The 10,314-nt window shown below is 44.0% G+C and overlaps 1 long non-coding RNA gene across 1 annotated transcript in view; it reads left to right on the plus strand.

The window, feature by feature from the left end:
* The first annotated feature begins 2,951 nt into the window (after nucleotides 1-2,951).
* The window catches only part of LOC139759873 (uncharacterized), a 129,196-nt gene continuing 121,833 nt past the window's right edge, over nucleotides 2,952-10,314 (plus strand). The window contains exon 1 of the long non-coding RNA XR_011715164.1: nucleotides 2,952-3,755. This is a non-coding gene — a long non-coding RNA (uncharacterized lncRNA). The remainder of the gene's footprint in view (nucleotides 3,756-10,314) is intronic.

Raw genomic sequence — 10,314 nt, forward strand, 5'->3', positions numbered from 1 at the left:
TGAAGATGAAAGCCAATACCGAGGGACAAAGTGATGTTCTTATGCCATCTATTAGGAGGAAAGGAGACGTAAGAGAACTTGGACTGTAAATATAAATTCTTAAGCTAACTGTTGGGAGGAACGAGAACATTTTGTCGTGAGGTAAGGACTTTGAAAAGTCAGTTTTACACCACCTATTGTCCTTGGTGTAGATTCAACATATCCTTCAAAATTAGAGTTAAAACCTTTACAGAAAAGAAATCAGAAAAAGAAACACAGATTATTTGATTACTTTGATGATATGACCGCTTACGCACTCACAAGACATTAACAGGAAGATAAAAATTATCTGGTGAAAGAAAAGAAAATCATTGTTGACATTTTGCTTCATCGATCACTGTGGATTTATCATTCTTCTTCTGTACAGAATTGCGACGTGAATCAGGTTGATCATTGACCCCCCCACCCTCACCCTCCTGTGACTCTGGCATCTCCATGAAGTTCTAATTACTTAACTGTCATTTACAGGTCTACTTTTACGATCCTGAGAGATGGTTCAGGTATTGATTGTGATCCTGTAAATCTGTCACCTTCATGAAAGTCTTCTGTGTCAACGACACGATCTTGGGATGTGGTCCACGTTTGGTGTCGAACCCTGTACCTCTGTCAACAACTTAAATCTGTTCAGTCGGTCTTTGGCTGTCGACTCCTCTGTATATATGTTAACTTCTTCAACCTATTCACACAGTCGTTGATCATCTCTGTCCTAAACATTTCCTTGCACATTTGTGAGACTTTGTTTCGAACCCGGCTCTACCTGAAGTGGGTGATACTGAACCACTTGGAGCGATTGTTAAAGAATGTTTATCGTTCGCTAATGTCATACGGTGAATTGTTTATGACCCGAGGATGCGGTTTGCTGGTGTGTGTGTGTGTGTGTGTGTGTGTGTGTGTGTGTGCACCAGGTGTTGCATGAGCGTCCATCTGGGTGTAACTGATGTGGGCTGTGTTCTGTGTCTGACACTTTCTGCTGCTCTGCTCGTGAACCTTTTACTACAAGGAGTCGAAATCTCTCTTCGATTCTTCTTGTTGAAGGGTCGTTGTTTGGATGCTTCGGTTGTGTGTTCCTATACTACTCGCCAGTCCCTCCTGTTGTTCTAAGGAATCCGAAACAGTTGCATTTTTACACTTATATCTTCCACCAACCTCCCTGCTGAGTGTAGCACATGAGGATCTTTCGTAAAGACCTGTGTCTGTTTCTCGATACACTCCAGTACAACATTCTCCATACGTTTCACCAGGGTGTCCAGCTGAGTTAGGACATCAGGGTGTGGAGTCTCAATGATTCCAGTGGGAGGAGTTTTCGGGAACTTTCATCATTCTTCCTCATTGCGAGAGGCAAGACGTGTAGCGCAGTGATACAGATACAGATACTTGTTAAGAATTACCGTGAATCACCACTTTACGGCCAGTTAGCCATTTTCTATCAACCGAGGTACAACCCCCCCCCCCCCCCCCCCATCAATAACATTTGGCATAACTGTTGCTAGTAATCTCTGACGCGGGGATATGAAGAAGGCACTTCGGCAACTTATACCACGAACGGGAAATTGGACGAGAGAGGACGGACAGAAGTTCTGTAAGACCCGTCGCGACCTTGTGGTAAGGCAAGTATCCTTAAACGCTGAGACGATCGTTTAGTTATGCTGCGCTGCGCTCTCTCTCTCTCTCTCTCTCTCTCTCTCTCTCTCTCTCTCTCTCTCTCTCTCTCTCTCTCTCTCTCTCTCTCCTCCAAGGGTATTGCCTCGTTAGATTGGAGATGAGAGACGAGACCACGTTCGTTGGTAAGTGTCTTATGGAGAGAGAGAGAGAGAGAGAAAGAGAGAGAGAGAGAGAGAGAGAGAGAGAGAGAGAGAGAGAGAGAGAGAGAGAGAGAGAGTCCCTTCACAATGCACCATGGAGACACATGCAAAAGCACTCACCAGAAACCACAAACAACCTACGTTGTTCGTCTTGTCTCTCGAGAATCATCACCCAAAAGTCCCTTTTTACTCCCTAGTCTCACGGAAGGATGCATCGTAGTCCACCACTCTGTGAAGAACCAGTGGTTGATGCTGGGAATCGTGTCGCATACTGACGTGCCCAGCTCAAGCAGTTCGAAACACCAGTTTGATGCTTCACCTTGTTATGTGCCAGGTGTCGTATCGAAGAGGGAGACACAGGTACACTGGAAGGTAGTCCAGCAATTGGCTACACCTGATCTACTGTTTCCACCCATCCAGCCACACCTGTACCAATACATGCGCTCACCACGCCTGTCCTAGTTTTCCAACGCCTTCAGCCAAACCTTTTTCCAACATTCCAACACCATCAGCAACACCTCTCCCAATACTTCAACACCAGTAACCACACCTGTACCAATATTCCAAGACTTTCTCAGCATCTCACCACACCTGTTCCAACCATCATAACACCTCCATCCCCTCGCCACACCTGCTGTGCTGTTCCCACACGTTTACACATCTCTCATACCGGCGTGTGCACCTTTGTGTTCATCGCGTTAACGGTGTTTTTGGAACAGTCGCAATGCTATTACCATTGACACTGGGTTGATGAAGTGTTGTTCCCATGCGCATCGGGTGCATCAAAGGGATACATATCCACCTTCGGTGGGAATTCAATTTTGCAGAAATGTGGGACCCCAACACCAAAGTCGTGGGTTTGAAAAAGAGAACTGAATGCCTACAATTCCCTCATGTCAGACTACCATACAGATTTCTGTGTGTCTGCTTGAAAAAAAAAAAGTTTTTGAAATGACAGTAAAGACGTCGTGAACCTATTGCTTTAGTCTCCCCTTCCAACTGATATCCTTTTTCCCATTTTCTCCCGCACTAACGCCGCCTGGGGGAGACAGAATGAAGCCCAGCCTTGCAACAGGTGTCAGTAGCAAGCTGGACGTGGTGGAGGGAAGGTGTACGTTGCTCTGTCTCGATCGTGCATGAGAGAATGTTATTCTGACCGACTGGAACAGTGAACGGGACGAGTGTAAACTGCAACAGTAAACTGTTTTAAAGAGATGTATAGTGCCAAATATCTACTTAAGTCATCAGGTATACTTAGAGAAAATCTATCACTCATTAATGTACTGTAGTGTATATGGATTACTTATTGAACTGTAGTGTATATGGATTACTTTATTGAACTGCAGTGTATATGGATTACTTTATTGAACTGTAGTGTTTATGGATTACTTTATTGACCTGCAGTGTATATGGATTACTTTATTGTACTGTAGTGTATATGGATTACTTTATTGAACTGTAGTGTATATGGATTACTTTATTGAACTGTAGTGTATATGGATCACTTTATTGTACTGTAGTGAATATGGATTACAAGTGTTAATAAGTGAGTTACCAACGAGGAAAAAAAAAGAAAGATAGAATAATGATAACAAGCGATAAGGAAGGAAGTGCAACTGTGGATACTTACCTGGGATGAAACGAATGCTGGGGAAGTATGTCAGGTGACCCTGTAGCTACTGACCACACGGTGTCGACCCTGTAGCTACTGACCACACGGCGTCGACCCTGTAGCTACCGTCTACACGGTGTCGACCCTGTAGCTACTGACCACACGGTGTCGAGTCTGTAGTTACCGTCCACACAGCGCCGGGCCCCCCATCCAGCACCACACCTCACCCAGAGAGCCTAAACCTCGACCTTCATGTGTGGCTGGTGGTGTACACAGCGCCACAGGTGACGGATCCCCTTCAGGTGAGTACCCACACAATAGATTCCTTCATTACCTTCAAGACGAAGAAAAAAAAAGGTTATTCTCAAAGTCATTGCATTTTCCTTCTTCTTCGGATGCTTCGCATATCGATTCATCTGGGGTTTAGGAAACTTCTATACCAACTTGGCTTCTATCTATTTCTTGTGCATTGATCTCACACCTTCTCTTGTTTATTGGACTGCCAATGGTAGGCGACAACAAGGGGAGATACGAACCTGGAGTCCGTTTGTAATGTCAGGTCCAAAGTGGCGTGCGTGAGTGAATGATTCGACACCAGTTCGATGATGCTTCGTAAGATCTGTCGTGTCCTTGTTCACACGACTGAACGGATCGTCTGTTGAGTTTACTGTACCTCCGCAGCCTTCCATACGTGTGTGTGTATGTGTGACGTTGGAGAGAACAATAGTAATACAGGCGTGGGATGAAGTTACAGGTTGATTGGGACAATCATACGAGTACTTTTAACCCCAGTATAGAGCGAAGGGTTCTAAATAAAATAATGGGATGCTTAATGAAAGATGGTACACACCGGAAAAGATAAAGGCGGTACCTTAGCCAGCTTTTAAAGGATATAGGAAAGAGGGAAACGGCTAAGGGTAAGATAAGAAAGGAGGAGCATACGAAACTTTGAAAAGATGGGATGCTTAATGAAAGATGGCACACACAGGAAAAGATAAAGGCGGTACCTTAGCCAGCTTTTAAAGGATATAGGAAAGAGGGAAACGGCTAAGGGTAAGATAAGAAAGAAGAAGCATACGAAACTTTGAAAAGATGGTTGTGGATACAGCAGACAACGATCCTCAAATTTTCCATTCACGTACCAAGGGGGAAATAATAAGTTACAGAGCAGCGACTAAGAGCAAAAATAATTCAGAGGAGAAGAGTTTTAGAGGATGAGGGAAAGACATACAGGGAAATGAGCGACAACTTCAAAGGTGTTTTCAAAATGGAAGGCACTGAAGCCCCAAAGTCAGTGACACGAAATGTGTTGGTGGTCTTGGAAACCATTCATATATCTAGACAGGACAGAAACAGAGTGCTAAAGAGACATAATCCCTATGAGGGTCACGGTCAACACGAGATATCTCCATATTGGCTGAAGATATGTGTAAAAACTCTTGAACGGACCACATGAAATGTTGATCAGGATGTCGCTAGAAGAAGGTAAAGTGCCAAGAGGGTGGAAGACGGCAAATATCGTGCTTATCTATATGAAAGGAGACTGTGGGAATGGGCTGAACTACAGCCAAGTCTCACTGAAAAGCGAGGTGAGTAGAGCAATGTGAAACATAATCAGAAAGCGAATGGATGATTTACTGCAAACGAGAAACTACTTTAAGTGAGAGGCAATATAGTTTTAGGGAAAAAAGGGGTCAAGTGCAATGAATATCTTAGAGTTCTAAGAGAGAGTGAGCTCCGTTTACACACAAGAGAAGACTAGGTGGATTGTCTGCATCTGGACTGCTTCCTTGGTAGATTATCTCGGTAGAAGGCACAGAGGACGCATATCAAGGAAGTCACCACGAAATGGTTAAAGTTAACGGAGACCATTGCTCTTCTTGACCTGGGCAAATGACTTGGTCAAAGACTTTGAATCCTACCTGACATGTTTGCGGATGATGCCAAGGTCATAAGGGGATTTACAAACCGAAAAGGATCGCAGGGATTTGCAAGGGCATCTAGATAGACTCCAGAGTTGATACGCAGTTGATGAATTTCAACCCGAGTAAACATATGACGTAATGAGGACGGGAGGAAAGTTGAATACCTTCTAGCGGGAACTATACCACAGGAATGTGAGAGAGACCTGGGAGTTAACATCATCCCTAATCTGTCGCCAGAGTTCCACATTAAGAATATAGGAAAGGATATAGGTCGTCTGGACACAGATATCAGAGAAGCATTTAAATATATGAAGAAGAAAATGGTTTGGCAAGCTGTTCACATCCTACGTAGGCCCAAGACTAGAGTATAGTTTTACAAGTTTGGTGACTGCATTCAGAGAAGCTCAAAGATCTCATGGAGAAGGTCCAAAAGAGGGCAAAAAAGAACGGCAACGGAATTATGAAAGCTGAGGTGCAAGGAAAAGGCTACAAGCCTTGTGATTCTCCATGAGTGGAAGAGAGAGGAGTGAGGGGGTGACTTGATTACAATTTTTTTTTTCTTTCAACCAGCGCAGTGACATAGATAGGGGACAGTTTTTCGGTAGATGCAGGGATAGAACAACCAGGGGCCATGATAATAAGAAAATAATGAAAATAGATTATAGAAGAGACGCAACGAATTATTTTTATTGTATAAAGGTCGTGGATGGAATAAACGGAGTCGTAAGGTAGTGTACATGGTTAGCATATATGAGTTTAAATGTCTATATGATTAGTAATGAAAGTTTAAGAGATAGTACATTTAGTGAATAATTACACACACACACACACACACACACTCTTACCTAATCGCTGTTCCCCGCGTCAGCGAGGTAGCGCCAGGAAACAGACGAAGAATGGCCCATCCACTCATATACACATATATATACATAAACGCTCACATACGCAGATACGCATACATATACATATCAACACATACATACATATTCATACACATGCACAGACATAGACATATAGACACATGTACATAATCGTACTTGCTTGCCTTCATCCATTCCCGTCGCTACCCTGCCCCACAGGAAACAACGCAAGGGTGTACTATCATCGTCAGTTGACGAAACAGGACACAGCCTCGTCAAGGAACTTCTCTCTACAAAAGAGCTTAGCCTAAGAGCCTTTAATCCAGTCAAAGTCCCCCAAGTCAAGATCCCCCCAAGTCAAGATCCCCCCAAGTCAAGATCCCCCCAAGTCAAGATTTCCCCCCCCCCCCCCCAAGTCAAGATCCCCATCTCGTTGAGTTACCACCTCAGGCTCAGCAAGGTATATAACTAAACGCACGTTAGGTCTTGGTTTATAATTTTTTTTTTTTATCATAGTACCACCAAGGACCCGTATTATAGAGCTTTTGAAGCATTAAAGCTAAGCTTCATTCACTACATATCCTACCTTTATATGTCCATTAGAATGTAGTTTGCCTTGATCAAATTGCTTGTCTATCATGGAGTATAACTCGTTATCAACATATGGCCTGAAATTTAGGGTCTACGTAAAAGGCGATGGGAATCAAAGTAGTTCTGTCGTTACTGGAAGTTGAGAGTAGTACTCTATCTGTCATAGTTCAAAGTAGTCTACCTCTGTCATAGTTCAAAGTAGTCTACCTCTGTCATAGTTCAAAGTAGTCTACCTCTGTCGTAGTTCAAAGTAGTCTACCTCTGTCGTAGTTCAAAGTAGTCTACCTCTGTCGTAGTTGAAAGTAGTCTACCTCTGTCGTAGTTCAAAGGAGTGTACCTTTGTCATAGTTCAAAGTAGTCTACTTCTGTCATAGTTCAAAGTAGTCTACCTCTGTCGTAGTTCAAAGTAGTCTACCTCTGTCGTAGTTCAAATAGTCTACCTCTGTCATAGTTCAAAGTAGTCTACCTCTGTCGTAGTTCAAAGTAGTCTACCTCTGTCATAGTTCAAAGTAGTTAACCTCTGTCAGAGTTCAAAGTAGTCTACCTCTGTCACAGTTCAAAGGAGTCTACCTTTGTCATAGTTCAAAGTCAGATAACAGTTCAACGTACGTATTTGGTAAGAGATAAGAAGAAGAATGTGTCACATCATATATTTTCATTTTCTATTCATCGCCATTAATCCTTTAAACTATGTGGATTTTTTTTTTTTTCAATATGTATACAAAGAAAACGGCCGATGTAATGCCGCCTGAGGTACGTCACTTGTTAAAAAAAAAAAGATTTTATTCAGTGAATCTGACTCTTAACACTATTCACCAGACGTTCCATCCTCTTGTAACTCTTCCACGACGTATTAGAACACAATGGAAAATCCACTGAAGTCTTTCGACTAAACCCTGTACAAGCAAAGCGAAGACTCTCGAGACCAAAGAAGAGAAAACATTGTGGAAGAATTTGGTTTCAGGAGTTGATTCACCCCGGTAATACGAGGCGAGGAAAGGCTTCCTATATACACTGGTTCCTACTAGTGTCTGATCCCCAAAAAGAGGATATATATATATACATCTAAAGACGTAAAAGATACAATCAAATATTCATAGACAGACGGACTGGAGGTGGTGTAATTATTCTGTTACCTTCCCTTGTGTAATGAACAGGGAAATGAATCCTTTCGCTGCATACAGAATTCATTCATCAGCCAAGGATTGGGACGAACAGAAGTCTTTGAGACGAACGTTCACTCTTGAAAACGTGGTTATATATATATATATATATATATATATATATATATATATATATATATATATATATATATATATATATATCCCTGGGGATAGGGGAGAAAGAATACTTCCCACGTATTCCCTGCGTGTCGTAGAAGGCGACTAAAAGGAGAGGGAGCGGGGGGCTGGAAATCCTCCCCTCTCAGTTTTAATTTTCCAAAAGAAGGAACAGAATAGGGGCCAAGTGAAGATATTCCTTCAAAGGCTCAGTCCTCTTTTCTTAACGCTACCTCGCTGGTTCGGAAAATGATGTACATATATATGGACATTCACCAGTGGTATTAAAGTAACGTCCAAGATCAGCAGACTTCATCAGTGACCACTACGTAGGAGTTGACCGTCCACGTAGCGGCAGTGGATGGCTCAGTGGACGAGAAGAATCTTGAAGAATGTTGTTCTGCAGATGACACGTGTGGGTATTGGCCAGCGCTGGTTCTAATGGGCTGCCCATCGTCATACCTTCCTGCTGGAGGAACAGGGAGCCATCCGTGTGTCGGAACGTCGCCTGGGTAAGTGCAGGCACCAGGGGAATTCTTCATGTCGGTGTGGGGGAAGGTTAGCTTGTGGCTCTGGGTGATTGTAGACAGAATGACAGATAACTTTGATGGGAATCTTAACAGTGACTTTGGTGAAGAGACTTTCCATATCGGACGATGCGTTGAGCCCAGCAGGTCTCGTAGAACGAAGGTTTTGCAGAAGGTAACGATTTACAGTGAACTCAGGTGACGTGTGTTTCATGTTGTTGTTGTTCAACTGTTTTGTCTCCGCAGTGTTTGTGAGGCTGGTGGGTTGTGACGTGATGGGAAGGGGAGGAGGAGAGTTAGGCCTGTGGCTCTTCCCATTACCATATATGTCGCCTGGGGTGTGGTGGCCAGTGATGGGGAGTCTACTGATGATGGCCTCCCTCACCTGCCTCAGCTCTGGATATGAGCACTGATGATGGCCTCCCTCACCTGCCTCAGCTCTGGATATGATCACTGATGATGGCCTCCTTCACCTGCCTCAGCTCTGGATATGAGCACTGATGATGGCCTCCCTCACCTGCCTCAGCTCTGGATATGAGCACTGATGATGGCCTCCCTCACCTGCCTCAGCTCTGGATATGAGCACTGATGATGGCCTCCCTCACCTGCCTCAGCTCTGGATATGAGCACTGAACCAGTTTCCAGCTCTTCTGTAGAGTCGTGGGAGATGATTATATCCAATCGTGTTGTTCCAAGAGAACTGAATCCAGTTTCGTCTTACGGTCTCGTTTGTTCAAGACAACGTCAACCTAAGGTGTATTATCTGCTCGGGGGATGATAGCGTCATCCCCGAAGCTCGCTTCTTCACGGCTGTCTGTTCAAGGTCAGGGGAAGGGTGTGAGGAGGAGCCTACCGGGCGCTGTGGTAACTACACTGCCTCCTGGTGCTATTTGAACGGAGCTACAGACACTGTGGATCAGTGGAGGCGCGCAATCCTGCCGTAGGCTCCGTTGTTCAGTGGTTCATGATGATAACTTCGGTTCAGTCCCCCTGTCTTTCTCTCGTCACATCTGGGTTTCCTGTCTGTGAATACAGGCGAAGGTTGAATGGGTTTGGGTTTCCTCTTCTGTGGTCGGCTGGGAGTATGATAGAGGTGTGTGGAAGCTCCTCATTGCTGTAGGGGTTAATCATTGCCTTTGTAAAGTCTCCTTTGGTTTTCTGGTGATCCGAAGCTTTCAAGGAAATTCTTCAAAACACTTTGTGACGTGGGTGTAAGGGTTTGTTGATCCCAGGATGAAGGTCGACGTGAAGTATGTCTTCCTCATGTGGGTTGTTGATCCCAGGATGAAGGTCGACGTGAAGTATGTCTGCCTCATGTGGGTTGTTGATCCCAGGATATAGGTCGACGTGAAGTATGTCTGCCTCATGTGGGTTGTTGATCCCAGGATGAAGGTCGACGTGAAGCATTGACGCGACATGTTTTTTTTATTGATCTCGTACGTAATGAATTTCTTTCTTTACTTGATGTTCTCTGAAGAAGGATGAGCTAAACTACGACAGAACCTTCTCCACACACTCTCAGCAGACAGTAAAACTCTAGAAAACAGACAAGTGGGGTGGGGAAAAAAAATAGTTTCTGTCGATCTGTTTGAGAAAAATTGTTCAAATTATTCGAGCGAAGCTGTATCGCTGTCAGCAGGCGGAAAGGATGACCTTGCCATATTATAGTATCCTACTT

Source organism: Panulirus ornatus, chromosome 3 (assembly GCF_036320965.1).
Source record: "Panulirus ornatus isolate Po-2019 chromosome 3, ASM3632096v1, whole genome shotgun sequence".
NCBI classification, from domain to species: Eukaryota; Metazoa; Arthropoda; class Malacostraca; order Decapoda; family Palinuridae; genus Panulirus; species Panulirus ornatus.